General features: G+C 37.6%; 1 protein-coding gene across 5 annotated transcripts in view; it reads left to right on the forward strand.

Annotated features, from left to right (window-relative positions):
- LOC149263633 (uncharacterized) overlaps positions 1-16,491 on the forward strand; it is a 313,839-nt gene that overhangs the window by 162,099 nt on the left and 135,249 nt on the right. The window lies entirely within an intron of this gene.

Raw genomic sequence — 16,491 nt, forward strand, 5'->3', positions numbered from 1 at the left:
GATTGTCCTCAGATTCGAAGTAAGATGTAGTCGTCATTGGAACTAGTTCCATGTTCTTGTCCAACAACTTCCCTTAGTGATTGCTTTTCCTCAATCTTGCTTGGGCTTTGTCTTCACCTGAGCTCTGATACCATGTTAATTTTAGAGAACAATGGTATGTTCTATGCTTTGGCACAATTTACTTCAATGTTCCTTATCAACCCAATAACAATTTCCAATTATTTCTAGTAGCAATCATATTAACTTAAACACATTAATAGTAAATGCAAATAGAACATAAAAACATGTGCAGAAGACAAGCCAAGACAAGAGGACACAAGATTTGGTGGATGCTAGGGAAAAGCGCCAATGTGGAGAAAACCCTTTGATCAAATCTTCTTATTATTATTCAATAGTTCAGCAAAGAGAGTACAAATATCAAATTTACTTGCCCAAAACAGTCCTGTCAAAATCAGTAGTCAACAACAGTGAACTGCATCCCTAACCAGAAAGTCAACACTGGTCAAAGCAACATCAAAATGTCCTCCAAGCAGCTCAGTCAACAGCAGTCCAATTTGGCCTTCCAGGAGAGTCAAAGTCAGCCCAAAACAGTTCAGTTAAACCCAGCGAAAGGAGAGAGAAACACTGCTGTATTTTTTGCAGTCAAATCTTAATTCAATGCTGAAGTCAACCCTGGTCAAATTGTCCCAAACTCCTCGATTTCTGTGCCAATAAATGCAGCCTCCAAAGATCGTAATTCTGCCTTCAAAACTCAGTCGAAATTCGGTGAAACAGCAAGGGTCAACGCTGGTCAATGCTGCCCTGTAACCCTGAAATTTTCGGCCAACAAACAGTCCCAAAAATTCGGCTTCCTGCCAATTGTGCGAAGAAGAGAGAGGCTGTCCTTAAGCTGTACGAACCAATCAAGAGAGGAGAGAGAGATGTGTGTGATGAGTGATGTCCAAATGAGGAGAGAGGTCTCTCCTATTTATACAATTCGTTGAGGGTGTGGAGACACATCTCTTGGGCTTTATTTCACTGAGGCTGACCTTGACAATTTGTGCATGAGAGAGAATAAATTCAAAATTCCACTTCTGCTTGTCAGAATGAGATGATCTTTATATCAAAATTGGACCTATTGAAAAGAGGAATCCAATGCAATAATCATCTCCATCATATGAGCTTTCTTAAGGTGGAATTTGGCCCCAGTTGCCAATTTTAACAAAAATGATGTTACAATATTTCTTGCCACAAAGGTTCTTTGTTTCTCACATTTCATTTTCTTATTAATCTTTTTTTGTGTAGAATGCTTTTTCTGAAATTTTTGAGCTTTTCCGTTATCTATATTGATTATGGAAAATGTTTTTGCTATGTTACTAGATCCATGAGGTCTTGATGCTGGATTCACGGATCCCCGTTTTGGATACGGATAAAAATATGGATACACGCAGATCCACGTAGGATCCGCCACGTAAATGGGTCATTCAAACAGGGGAACAAATCCCATGCTAAACGGATTCTGTGTCAACTAGCTCTCACACACCCAATCCCAAGCAAATAACGTTAGAGATTTTAGTTTTTTTTAAACATTCTATTTAGATTTTTAGTTAGATCACTTATTACTATTCTATGGGTTGTATAGTTGTATAAGTTATTAAATACCTATAGGTTGTATAACACATGATAAAGCTACTAGGAAAGGTTTGGCACATCAAAATGTTAAATTTCAATTTTTGGTAATCCTAACAAGAAAGCTTTAAGACAATACATAAATAATAATATATAATGTACAAATTATGGTTTTGTCATCAATAATTTAATTGGATTAATCTCATCCAACACTAGGTGAAGAGTCCTCCTATATAGGGCCCTAAATTTATATAAGATATACCAGAGTTCATAGTTTACTCAAACATTTACTTTAACCAGACAATGAAACTTGCTTTAACAATTTAACCATAATTCATAATTGTACCCTAAATTTATCATTAACTAGACAATGGATTTGAAGATAAAATGCAGAAGAATACCTGGAAGTTAATTTGAAGAAGTTTCTTGTTTGATGATTCCCAATTAGCTCTTGTTACCAAAATACCAAAACCTCCTTGCCAAACTGGGCACAACCTCGGTACCCAGCTCCAGAATACTTTAGAATTTCAACAATCTGGCCCCTATGCCCAAACGCATCAAGAACAATCAAGGCTCAGTATTCTTTGGTCAGTTTGTGGCTCTCTGTTGTAAATTCCTTCTCTGTTTTCTCCATTCTCCATATATATCAAAAGTGTTGAAAAATGTAACTAGGTTCGGTCTTCATAATGACATGTAATTATGATTTTATGTAATGAGATGTAAATAAGAAAAATAAAATTATTATATTGACTTGCTTCATGGGTTTCATGAGCAAGGGATTTTGTTTTTGAGTCAAGACTGCCATTGAGAGTCTTTAGGATTTATTTGTCATCTAGTCATAAAATGTAAGAGTCATTGTCATGTAAATGAAGTCATGTTACACTTTGTAAAAGGTCATCTTGTCTATCCTCCAAGAACTTGTCACCAAACCTCTTCAAGTCGGCCTACAAACAATGAAGAAGTTGCTAGATCAAGTCGGCCTAACTTCAGCTGTCAAGTCAGCCTATAGACCCAATGAAGAGCTGTATATATAGAGGAACTCTACCTCATTTAGGCATACACAATTCGGACAAGCAACTCGACTTGAAGAAGTGCGAAGAAAGGGTGAAAAAGGCGGTAGAACGAAGAAGGAAGAGAATAGAAGTGCAAAGAAAGGAGAGAAATGATTCTTCTGGGTAATGCAAAGTTAGGGTTTCTTTTGGGCCAATAAAAGTGACTTTCTTCTGGGGCAACGAAGTATCTTCTGGGTAGTGTGAAGTTAGGGCGACGAAGTTTCTTCTGGGGCAGCAAGAAAGGACTGTTCTGGGAAGGTCGAAGTAAAGATGTAGAGACCGAGATTCTCTAGGGGAAGACGAGAAGAAGCAGTAAGAAGGAGAGAAACCAAGTTTCTCTAGAAGAAGCCGTGGAGAGCAGTTCAAGATGAAGAAAGGCGAAGGGAGGAAGAGGCAGAGCATCAAGGTTGGTGACAAGGTTTTTGGGAGGATACTAGAGTCAAGGGTCTGTGTCATGGTCTTGGTACTTATCAATTGAAGATCTAGAAGAAGAATTTTGATCAGATTTTCCTCTCAAAAGGTGAGAGGGTTTGTCCTTGGCTAGAGAAGCCTACAAATTGTGTCACTTGTCTTTTGATTATGCATTTTGGTAATTGTCTTGATGAAAGAACACATTAATAAGCTAACGAAGAAAAAGACTATATGATAAAGAAATAAAAGTGCATCACAAGCAATTATCAAGTAGAGAAATTGTTAACTTTGAATGCCCTAGATTCCTCAACATGGTATCAAAGCTTATATGCTGAAGACAAAAAGGGGCAGCAAAGCATGTTGACACGCAAGAATCGATCTTCAAAGAAAGCATCAAAGCAAAGTTGAAGGCTATCAACGAGTTCAAGATCTACATCAAAGAAACCCTAGATCGAAGGAAGCAAGAAGAAAATACAAAACCCTAGAAGCACTTCAAATATCATCACATCATCAAAGGATCATGAATCAAGCTCTCTCTCATCAATCACTCAAGAAGAAGGTCCTCTATCAACATCAAGATAAAAGAGGAAGCAAGCAACAATCTGACAAGTAAGTCTATGACTATATATGATAATATCAAAATGTCTTTTTGCAAGGAAAGCAATAAATTGGTTGGGGCTATAAATTTCCTTGCATGGAAGAAAAGGATTGACCTAAATCTTATTGAGAATGAGGTCATGGATCACATTAAGGGATCAATAACCCAGCCTCCAAAAGAAGATACTCAAGCTCATGCTAGATACATGAAGGGAGAAGTGAGAGCCCAAAGGATTCTTATAGAATCTATAAAAGACTCTCTAATCCCATATGTATCAAAATTGGAAACTTCAAAAGCTATATATGACAAATTGGTAGAGTTTATTTTCTGTAAGCACTGTAGGAGAAGTAATCTCCTTAAGGCAAGAACTCTACAAACTAAAGATATCCAAGGAAAATGGAATAGCCTCATACTTCATGAGGATATCCGAAATTCGAGATCAACTACAAGAACTGGGAGAAGTTATATCTGATAGAGAGATGACCACAGTGGTACTAAATGCACTACTGGAAGAATGGGGTAACTTCACTTCAAGTTTATATGGGAAGAAAGAAACTACTCCATTTCAAGATCTATGGTCACTCTGTAAGATCGAAGAAACCAAACTGAAGGCAAAGATTGATGTCAGACCAAGTGAGCAGAATCAAGCATATGCTACAATGACAAGAAGAAAAGGAAAGTTTGGAAAGTTTGGTCCTCCAAAGAAGAGGAAGAACATGGATAAGATAAGATGCTATGGATGTCATGAACTTGGACACTATAGAAGAGATTGTCCTAACCGTGGCAAGGACAAGAGGAATAGAGAAGAAGCACACATTATCGAGGAAGTGAAAGAACCTGAGTCAAAGAAGCCTAAGAATGAAGAAATAAAAGATCTCTACTATGACTGAGATGATCTTCTTCTCGAGAAGGTACTTTCCACTTGTAAATTATGGATAGGGTGCAGTTTAAATAAGATAGGATGCATCAGGTTAGAAAATAGTATAGAAGCATTAGAAGTAAGAGCTTGAGACATGGGAAGCAGAAAGTATGTCTGGTATAGATCCTAATGATTACAAAAGATAGGATGCTCTTAGGAAACCTCTTTAATACTTATAGAAGTAGAAGTCATCATCGACTGAGATCATCATAGAAGAATACATCTTCCAGGTAAGGATGTTAAACATCCTTGAGTTTCTCTGATAGAATTCTCATCAAAGGATTCACCAATGTAGAAAGGAAGCAAAAGGTTTTCATCAAGAATTCCAACTCGTGGGATTCAAGGAATGATGGTATGATGACATGACAGGAAATCAGGGTTGAAGAATAAAGTCCTTTCGAATGAAGAAGTCTGGATGACTGAAAGAAAGATGAGGTACGTATGCTGACATAGGATATTATAAAGTTATGATATATGGTTGCAGATAATATGGATCACTATCTCCATCTTGAGAAACATGATCAAAAGTAGAAAGGATCTTCTCCTCCGAAAGATTGCAGCAAAGCATAAGTCACACTACATGAAATCAACATAATATGTTCTCACATGAATCATGAGGAAGTTGACTACAATCAAGGAACTATGATTGGAAGCTCCTGGGAATGAAATGTGTGTGAGATAGGAAGAGATTGTGATAATATGCAACGAAGGTAAAAAGCATTCAACGTCCAAAGTCCAAGAAGATTTGACTAGAAGATATCCTGGAAGGATGTGAAGACACTGATGGAAGTCAGAGAAAGATAGAGACCCTTTACAAAGGATATCAATGGGAGATATGTCAATCTGCATACAGGATGTTGATACTCAGAGGAAGATGTCATGGTAAAATATCATCACGAAGGTAATTCTGATTTGAAATAATTGACTATGTTTGAACTAACATCTGGTTGGGCTTATGTAGGACTATCAAAGAGAATATCTATAAATGACTTCCAAGCGTATCATATAGAAGGATGTAATGTCCTTCCAAAATATGCCATGAAAGCAAAATGACATGAAGCAAAATCCAGATGGAGAATTTGATGGATCACTTTTTGATGAGTTGAGGACATGACTGACTCATGAATAAAAGTGATGTATGATCTATGCCCTATATATAGAGTTCCCAAAGGATGAAGACTCCTTAGCAAAGAAGAAATTTATGACATCAAAGGAAGGAGCTCTTCATGCCGCTTATTGTTTAGGATCTTCACATGAAGAACTGCGATAGGTCCCTTGCTAAGAGGGAGCCTAAGAAGAAGTTTCGTACTTGGAAGAAACTTGGAAATTCCTAAGCTGGAAGCTTAGGTACATTCCTCTGTGATAGGAATGAGTACATTCCTTTAATGGAATAAAACCTCCTGGTATAAAAAGGAGTGATAGACATGTTGTTTTGATCTTCAGAATGGAGGATTGTGTAATCATTTGGCATCCGATTCTCTTAGGGTATGAGATAGGGCATCCCATGAAAGAGTAGTCGTGGAGGACTGATATTCTTTTGGGACTGGGGAGTCCAAGAAAAGAATAGTCCTTATGGAGCATATCCTAAGTGAACCCGAGTGGGGTATGTTCCTAGAGAGACAATGATGAGTATGTCTATAAATCATTGGTCTCGCCAGCATTGTGCTCTGCTCTTATGGAGAGATAGAGTTGTTAGTCAAGGCCCTGCTATATAAAAATGCTGGTTGGTATGATGCTATACAAATGAGTTATAAATTTGAATTATTCTTATGAGAGATTCTTTAGATTGAGAAAGTCCAAGTACCATTATGAATACCTCCCTAGTTAAGAGGGAGTGTTGAAAAGTGTAACTAGGTTCGGTCTTCATAATGACATATAATTATGATTTTATGTAATGAGATGTAAATAAGAAAAATAAAATTATTATATTGACTTGCTTCATGGGTTTCATGAGCAAGGGATTTTGTTTTTGAGTCAAGACTCCCATTGAGAGTCTTTAGGATTTATTTGTCATCTATTCATAAAATGTAAGTGTCATTGTCATGTAAATGAAGTCATGTTACACTTTGTAAAAGGTCATCTTGTCTATCCTCCAAGAACTTGTCGCCAAACCTCTTCAAGTCAGCCTACAAACAATGAAGAAGCTGCTAGATCAAGTCGACCTAACTCCAGCTGTCAAGTCGGCCTATAGACCCCGTGAAGAGGTGTATATATAGAGGAACTCGACCTCATTTAGACATACACAATTCGGACAAGCAACTTGACTTGAAGAAGTGCGAAGAAAGGGTAAAAAAGGCTGTAGAATGAAGAAGGAAGAGAATAGAAGTGCGAAGAAAGGAGAGAAAGGATTCTTCTGGGTAATGCAAAGTTAGGGTTTCTTCTAGGCCAGTAAAAGTGACTTTATTCTGGGGCAGCGAAGTGTCTTCTGGGCAGTGCGAAGTTAGGGTAGCGAAGTTTCTTCTGGGGCAACAAGAAAGGACTCTTCTGGGAAGGTTGAAGTAAAGACCTAGAGACCGAGATTCTCTAGGGGAATACGAGAAGAAGCAGTAAGAAGGAGAGAGACCGAGTTTCTCCAGAAGAAGTCGAGGAGAGCAGTTCAAGGTCAAGAAGAAAGGCGAAGGGAGGAAGAGGCAGAGCATCAAGGTTGGTGACAAGGTTCTTGGGAGGATACTAGAGTCAAGGGTTTGTGTCATGGTCTTGGTACTTATCAATTGAAGATCTAGAAGGAGAATTTTGATTGGGTTTTCCTCTTGTTGTCGCGCGAATTGGCACGACAACGCTCAGACCGGGGGCTGTCACACTGATCCCCGATCCCTCCGTTTAAGCCTGTCTCCCGCGGCTAAGGGGGGTAGACCCTGCGAGATAGTGAAGACCAACTGCCAAACAGTTGGGTGGGAGACACGATACACGATATGATAAGCACTAGATGGATTTAGAGATTTAATAGACCAGTGCCTTGTGGAGCCAATGTTTAAAAGATTACTTTTTAAATGATAAAGAAACATGGACCATGAACAGCAACCATCTATCATCAGCTAAATCATGTGACCAAAACGATATCCGGCAACTGAAAGCTTTGAAGAGATAAATGCCTTAAACCACCATGAGCATCATGAATTATTAACCAGACATTGGATTTCGTGTTTCGACTTGAAAATTTCAGATCTCAGCATGAAAGATATATCGCGAAAGCAACTGAAACTGGCAAAATGATTTTCCACAAAATTTTAATATTTTTTCAAAAATTTTTTAAATCTTTTTCAACCCTTTTTTCCTTTTTTTTTTTTTTTTTTTTTTTTTTTTTTTTTAATTTTCTCAATATTATAAAAATTAAAAATCCTAAAAGGTTAAAATTCTAAAACTAAATTCTAATCATTAAAAATAAAACTAAAAAGAATATATTTTTTTTCATTTTTTATTCAAAAATAAAAAAATAAAACAAAATTAAAATCTAATTAAAGCTAAACTAAACATTAATTAAAATACAAAACAAAATTTAGAATCTACATAATTCAAAACAAATCTAAGGACTAGATGTTAAAATCTATTTTAAATAAAAAAAAAAAAAAACTACGTTACTAATCCCTTTTGGGCTTTATGCTTCATAAAAAAAAAGACATCAAACTTACGCTAACCAAAAGATACATTCACCAAATGAGAAATGAAAATACTGCGGGTTTCAGCTTTCGACGGCGGGGTAAGTAGGGCACAGGTAGCGAAAGGAGAAGACAGCGGAATAAAAGGGCAGGCCCGACCACGGTTCAGCGTGCAGATGCAGATGAGAAAGCCAAATGGATGAAAGAAAACACGCAATAACAAAGGGAATGACGAACAGCCAAACGGCGGCTCGATCCGGGCAGAGAAAGCTCAAAACCGAAAAGGTTAACACGCTAGGCAGACACAGTCATACGCCGGGCAAAGGGAAACGCTGGGGAAAACTACGTCTATAGGGAAATTCGAGGACGCAAATGCCATTGATAGATTTACGCTGGCTCTCAACTGAAATACGATTTCATATAAGATAGATACGCATACCTGGTGTGATGTGGAATAAACTGGCGTGAAGACTAACCTGAGCCTTTGTGCTGAGATCAAACTTGAAAAACTTTGCAGAAACTGATTTCGTTTTGCCTGACCGAAGCATCGATTCAGAACGTCCGCGTAAGAAAAGAACGCATTCTTGTTGTGGGCGGACAGGAACAGCGTTTCACGAAAAACCCTTTTTATCAACACGCTTTACTTGAATAGTTTCCACTCCTGAAGTCTCTCAAGCCGCTCGATGATGGATGAACATTTGCTTAAGAGCCTTACGTTATTGATTTAGGGACGCAGCTTTCAGCGACCAAGTGATAATCAACTGAATGCTTGAAATTTAGTCTTGAGACAATCGCTTGCTATCCCAAATTAAATTTTTCTGTATGGTGAGATTGACTGGCTTGCATAATCAAATTGATGGCGGCAGTATGGTGTGATCTCTTAAGCAGATGCAATTCAGGGTTTTGTTTGCCAGTGAAACCCCAGGCGTATCCCAAAACTATGATGACCCTTATAAATTTGAAATTTAAATCTTCCCTTTGTCACTGGGATTGAGACGTCTGATATCAGATGAACAATTTTCTTGGTTGTAGCAGCAGCATGAGCCTTTGAAACCCTGGAAAACAGAAAACAAGAGCCTGGCAGGGATATGCGAAACTTCAAAGTAAAACCCTTCAAAAGTAACCTAGAATCACAAAAATTTACAGCTCTAGAACAACCAAATTTAACAATAATTGCAACAATATTTTCGAAATATCAGAAATTTTGAACTTCATGATGAACAGAAAGAAAATCTCTCAATGTAAAACAGAAAAGAAAACTTTGAATGATTAACCCAGGGAACAATCAGCTGGGCTCTGCACAGAAAAGCCAGTGGGAGTCGGCTGGTTCAGCCCAGAACTTCCACAAACGCCCACAAATATCCTTCACTAAAAAGTTTCCCTGCATATCTCAAGCAACCATCAGCACAGAGAGAAAGAGTGCTGCTAGATCTCAGAAAATAATGGAGATACCTACCATTATTTCAGAAACCCTAGCAGCCCTCAAACCCTAGCAGGTGAACAAGCTACCTGTGCTCAAACTACTCTAAAAACAAGCTATGATTAATGGCTGAAAACTGAAATATGTAGAAAATTAAAGATCTCACAGCAATTCCAGAGAGTAACACCAACACGATTTGGACCCCAAAGTCTTCTTTATTAACCAGAAAATCAGATTTACAAGAGAGCTTTTTCAGTACAGACTCACAGATCAGCTAAAACTAAAATGACCCCCTAAGACCCTATATAAAGGAAATGATCCCAACGGCTAGTTTTGGGTGATCCATGTTGAAGCGATCTCGACCGTCGATGAGGGTTAAGCCATCTCTTAATCTCATCCGTCGATTTTATTTAAAAAGATATTTTGCATGCATTCACAAAAATATTATTATTTTATTGCTTAGGGTTTTTGCTTTATGTTTTTTAATTTTTTATTATTTTTAATTTTTTTAATTTTTATTTATTTTTTAATTTTATTATTTTTATTCATTTTTTTAAATTTTTAATTCATTTTAAGATGGATCATCAAACTAAGCCGTTGGAAACATCACCTAGGACCTAGGACCTAGGACTCATGAGGGGATTTACAACATTTTCAACCCTCAAGACACATTTCATCATGATTTTTACAATTTACATCTCAAAGGGATGAACCCACTTAACACAGACCCTCATAGAACACCCAGTTCTGCGACACAACTATAATCTAGCAGATTAACATATAAGACTCTCCTAAAGTTCTGATGACGAAATCCATCCCGGCTTTGGGGTCAGGTTTGAAGGAAAACTCTGCCGATCGTAGATCGGTGAGACGAAAAACCTCCCGGGACGCAGATCATCATTAGAAAGTTAGGTCCACCTAGGCAACTTTACATACATGACTCTGATCTGCTTAGATTATTTACAACTTATACATGCAGACTGGGTTTACAACAAAAATGATCAAGCTGTCGATGACTGTAGGCTGGCACGGACATGTCGCTCAGGAGCTACCCCTCTCTGCCAACAGAAAGGAGGTGTACTGCATGGGCAGTTGACCAGTAGTGGTCAACATCTGGCTCTACTTGGGGACACGTTGCTGCTTGCAGGAATGTGAGAATCCAGAATCTGCATCCATACAACACACAGATAAAAATAAGTAGCGTCCATTCCAAAATCATCATATACATTAAGCAGAGGAAAGATAAAAACTCTTCATTTATTGACTATCTAATAACATGAAAAGTAAATCTAATCCTAAAAACAGAAATGAAATGCTGAAAAGACAAGGAGTAGAGTTAGAAATACAATACAAAAAATGCCTCACGGCATCAGATGTGTTCAATATAGTGCATACTGAGCATTTGCCTGCTTTCAGGCAAATCTGTCGGCTGCTTGTCGGATGTGCCATGTCCAATTTTGCATATGGTAGGACTCCTTCCTATCCGAAAATCAAGCTGCTCACGGCCGTCTGATGCATCAAATCTTTGTCTAATCTTCTTCCTCTTGCGCTTCTTCTTTCTGGCAGGATGAATTACTGATGACCTGAAACTTTCTGTTTCGAAACTATCAGATGAAGTGTGTAAGATATGCATGCTAAGTCTTTTTGTGTCTTGCATCTGATTTTTATCGTTTTTAAGCTTATCCGGATCACCTTCAATTATCCACCTAATGACCTCCTCATAGTAAGATGGAACTTGTTGCGGCAAATGAGAAGGCTCCTGGTTTCTCTTATCATTTGACCATTGTTGAATCTTTTGAACTTGTATTCTAATGGCATCCATCTGACTAGAGCATTCATCCCTTATAACGCTGATTTGCATGGCATGGTTTTCTTGCATGTGTTTTATTACCTTATCATTCTTTTCCTCTATGTCCATCAAGCAATGTTGCATGAAATTTATTTCTTCTTTATGATTCGCTTGCATGTCAGCCATCTGATTGTTATGATTGAATGTCATAGAGTCAATTTCCCTATCATGATCAGCTTTCATGGTCACCATATTTTCTTCTAAGACTGACATCTTGCTTTGCATGCTTCTAATTTCTGTTTCATATTTAATTTTCATGGCCTCAATTTCCTTAGCATGCTGATTTTGAGTGACCTCCAACTCCCTATTACGTTTTTCCAGGTGGGTGCCTAAAGTTTTAACATCATTGATAAGACTAGTTTGATTGCTTTCCATGTTTCTTACCAGCATCATTAGATCTTGTATAATTTGCTTTTGTTCTTCCCTTTCACTATTATTTGTCCCTGATTTTTCACTATCATGAACTTGATCTACAATATTTCCGGTGGACGACATATTCTGATCTTGAACTCTTTCTTCAACAGCTTGACCTTTAATATGATTACTTTCTTCTTTTTGCACAATTTTAGAGGTAGAAGGCAAGCTGTTTGGACTATCATATCTATCTTTAAAAGCATCGAGAATGTCTTGTAAAGAAGTGAAAAAATCATTAGGAAAATTATTAAACCAATTCAAGGCATCACCCTCTAAAGAATGGACAAATAGACGCATCTTGAAATCTTCATGATTATATTGAGGAAATCTACAATATAAGATCATTACACAAGTAAACATGTTTAAATGATGTTTAACAGTGACCGGATTATCACCCGAGAACTTAAATAATTTAGAAATGGCCTCTTTCGGAAGATCATGGAGATTATCACTAAAATGACATGGTTTACATGAATAATCCATGATGAACCACAGGGGATCAAATGGATGACAGAAAGAGATTTCTGCTCAAGAAAATTAAGAGATGAGAGAAGTGGAGTCGCCACTTGAACAATAAATCTGATTCTAAGATCCAAGAAGTAATCGACAAACAGATATGCGGCAGGCTTCTTGTCTGGGAAAAATAAGAAAATGGAGTCGCCACCCAAACAAGAAACAAACCCAAGAGGCGCTGCTGATATATGATGAAAAGATGCCAAAATATTGAATCTGCCAGCTGAACTGAGAGATGAGAAAGATGAGAAGATGAATGATTGTCGTTTGAAATACCGAGAACAAAGTGTCCCCGGCAACGGCGCCAAAAATGTTGTCGCGCGAATTGGCACGACAACGCTCAGACCGGGGGCTGTCACTCTGATCCGCGATCCCTCCGTTTAAGCCTGTCTCCCGCGGCTAAGGGGGGTAGACCCTGCGAGATAGTGAAGACCAACTGCCAAACAGTTGGGTGGGAGACACGATACACGATATGATAAGCACTAGATGGATTTAGAGATTTAATAGACCAGTGCCTTGTGGAGTCAATGTTTAAATGATTACTTTTTAAATGATAAAGAAACATGGACCATGAACAGCAACCATCTATCATCAGCTAAATCATGCGACCAAAACGATATCCGGCAACTGAAAGCTTTGAAGAGATAAATGCCTTAAACCACCATGAGCATCATGAATTATTAACCAGAAATTGGATTTCGTGTTTCGACTTGAAAATTTCAGATCTCAACATGAAAGATATATCGCGAAAGCAACTGAAACTGGCAAAATGATTTTCCACAAAATTTTAATATTTTTTCAAAAAATTTTTAAATCTTTTTCAACCCTTTTTTCCTTTTTTTTTTTTTTTTTATTTTCTCAATATTATAAAAATTAAAAATCCTAAAAGGTTAAAATTCTAATCATTAAAAATAAAACTAAAAAGAATATATTTTTTTTCATTTTTTATTTTTTATTCAAAAATCAAAAAATAAAACAAAATTAAAATCTAATTAAAGCTAAACTAAACATTAATTAAAATACAAAACAAAATTTAGAATCTACATAATTCAAAACAAATCTAAGGACTAGATGTTAAAATCTATTTTAAATAAATAAAAAAAAAAAACTACGTTACTAATCCTTTTGGGCTTTATGCTTCATAAAAAAAAGGACATCAAACTTACGCTAACCAAAAGATACATTCACCAAATGAGAAATGAAAATACTGCGGGTTTCAGCTTTCGACGGCGGGGTAAGTAGGGCACAGGCAGCGAAAGGAGAAGACAGCGGAATAAAAGGGCAGGCCCGACCACGGTTCAGCGTGCAGATGCAGATGAGAAAGCCAAATGGATGAAAGAAAACACGCAATAACAAAGGGAATGACGAACAGCCAAACAGCGGCTCGATCCGGGCAGAGAAAGCTCAAAACCGAAAAGGTTAACACGCTAGGCAGGCACAGTCATACGCCGGGCAAAGGGAAACGCTGGGGAAAACTACGTCTATAGGGAAATTCGAGGACGCAAATGCCACTGATAGACTTACGCTGGCTCTCAACTGAAATACGATTTCATATAAGATAGATACGCATACCTGGTGTGATGTGGAATAAACTGGCGTGAAGACTAACTTGAGCCTTTGTGCTGAGATCAAACTTGAAAAACTTTGCAGAAACTGATTTCGTTTTGCCTGACCGAAGCATCGATTCAGAACGTCCGCGTAAGAAAAGAACGCATTCTTGTTGTGGGCGGACAGGAACAACGTTTCACGAAAAACCCTTTTTATCAACACGCTTTACTTGAATAGTTTCCACTCCTGAAGTCTCTCAAGCCGCTCGATGATGGATGAACATTTGCTTAAGAGCCTTACGTTATTGATTTAGGGACGCAGCTTTCAGCGACCAAGTGATAATCAACTGAATGCTTGAAATTTAGTCTTGAGACAATCGCTTGCTATCCCAAATTAAATTTTTCTGTATGGTGAGATTGACTGGCTTGCATAATCAAATTGATGGCGGCAGTATGGTGTGATCTCTTAAGTAGATGCAATTCAGGGTTTTATTTGCCAGTGAAACCCCAGGCGTATCCCAAAACTATGATGACCCTTATAAATTTGAAATTTAAATCTTCCCTTTGTCACTGGGATTGAGACGTCTGATATCAGATGAACAGTTTTCTTGGTTGTAGCAGCAACATGAGCCTTTGAAACCCTGGAAAACATAAAACAAGAGCCTGGCAGGGATATGCAAAACTTCAAAGTAAAACCCTTCAAAAGTAACCTAGAATCACAAAAATTTACAACTCTAGAACAGCCAAATTTAACAATAATTGCAGCAATATTTTCGAAATGTCAGAAATTTTGAACTTCACTATGAACAGAAAGAAAATCTCTCAATGTAAAACAGAAAAGAAAACTTTGAATGATTAACCCAGGGAACAATCAGCTGGGCTCTGCACAGAAAAGCCAGTGGGAGTCGGCTGGTTCAGCCCAGAACTTCCCCAAACGCCCACAAATATCCTTCACTAAAAAGTTTCCCTGCATATCTCAAGCAACCATCAGCACAGAGAGAAAGAGTGCTGCTAGATCTCAAAAAATAATGGAGATACCTGCCATTATTTCAGAAACCCTAGCAGCCCTCAAACCCTAGCAGGTGAACAAGATACCTGTGCTCAAACTACTCTAAAAACAAGCTATGATTAATGGCTGAAAACTAAAATATGCAGAAAATTAAAGATCTCACAGCAATTCCAGAGAGTAACACCAACACGATTTGGACCCCAAAGTCTTCTTTATTAACCAGAAAATCAGATTTACAAGAGAGCTTTTTCAGTACAGACTCACAGATCAGCTAAAACTAAAATGACCCCCTAAGACCCTATATAAAGGAAATGATCCCAACGGCTAGTTTTGGGTGATCCATGTTGAAGCGATCTCGACCGTCGATGAGGGTTAAGCCATCTCTTAATCTCATCCGTCGATTTTATTTAAAAAGATATTTTGCATGCATTCACAAAAATATTATTATTTTATTGCTTAGGGTTTTTGCTTTATGTTTTTTAATTTTTTATTATTTTTAATTTTTTTAATTTTTATTTATTTTTTAATTTTATTATTTTTATTCATTTTTTTAAATTTTTAATTCATTTTAAGATGGATCATCAAACTAAGCCGTTGGAAACATCACCTAGGACCTAGGACCTAGGACTCATGAGGGGATTTACAACATTTTCAACCCTCAAGACACATTTCATCATGATTTTTACAATTTACATCTCAAAGGGATGAACCCACTTAACACAGACCCTCATAGAACACCCAGTTCTGCGACACAACTATAATCTAGCAGATTAACATATAAGACTCTCCTAAAGTTCTGATGACGAAATCCATCCCGGCTTTGGGGTCAGGTTTGAAGGAAAACTCTGCCGATCGTAGATCGGTGAGACGAAAAACCTCCCGGGACGCAGATCATCATTAGAAAGTTAGGTCCACCTAGGCAACTTTACATACATGACTCTGATCTGCTTAGATTATTTACAACTTATACATGCAGACTGGGTTTACAACAAAAATGATCAAGCTGTCGATGACTGTAGGCTGGCACGGACATGTCGCTCAGGAGCTACCCCTCTCTGCCAACAGAAAGGAGGTGTACTGCATGGGCAGTTGACCAGTAGTGGTCAACACCTCTCAAAGGGTGAGAGGTTTTGGCCCTGGTTGGAGAAGCCTACAAACTGTGTCACTTGTCTTTTGATTATGCATTTTGGTAATTTTCTTGATGAAAGAACACATTAATAAGCTAACGAAGCAAAAGACTATAAGATAAAGAAATAAAAGTGCATCACAAGCAATTATCAAGCAGAGAAATTGTTAACTTTGAATGTCCTAGATTTCTCAACAAAAAGGCCCCATTCACTATATATATATATATATTATGGTGAGTTAGAAATTTACTTCGATAATTGATTTATTAACTTAAGCATAGATAAGAGTCCAACATTAGCCGGTGTGTATACTATTGCACTACATGCAGGTCATGCATATGTAGCTATCATATGGGTGGCCTGTATGTATGTTAATATTCACATTCTATTTGTAATTGTAGGTGGGTCATTACATCCTAGAACAATAT

Source organism: Pinus tabuliformis, chromosome 6 (genome assembly GCF_031772625.1).
Source record: "Pinus tabuliformis cultivar Carrire ecotype Pingquan chromosome 6, CPIR1, whole genome shotgun sequence".
Taxonomy (NCBI): Eukaryota; Viridiplantae; Streptophyta; class Pinopsida; order Pinales; family Pinaceae; genus Pinus; species Pinus tabuliformis.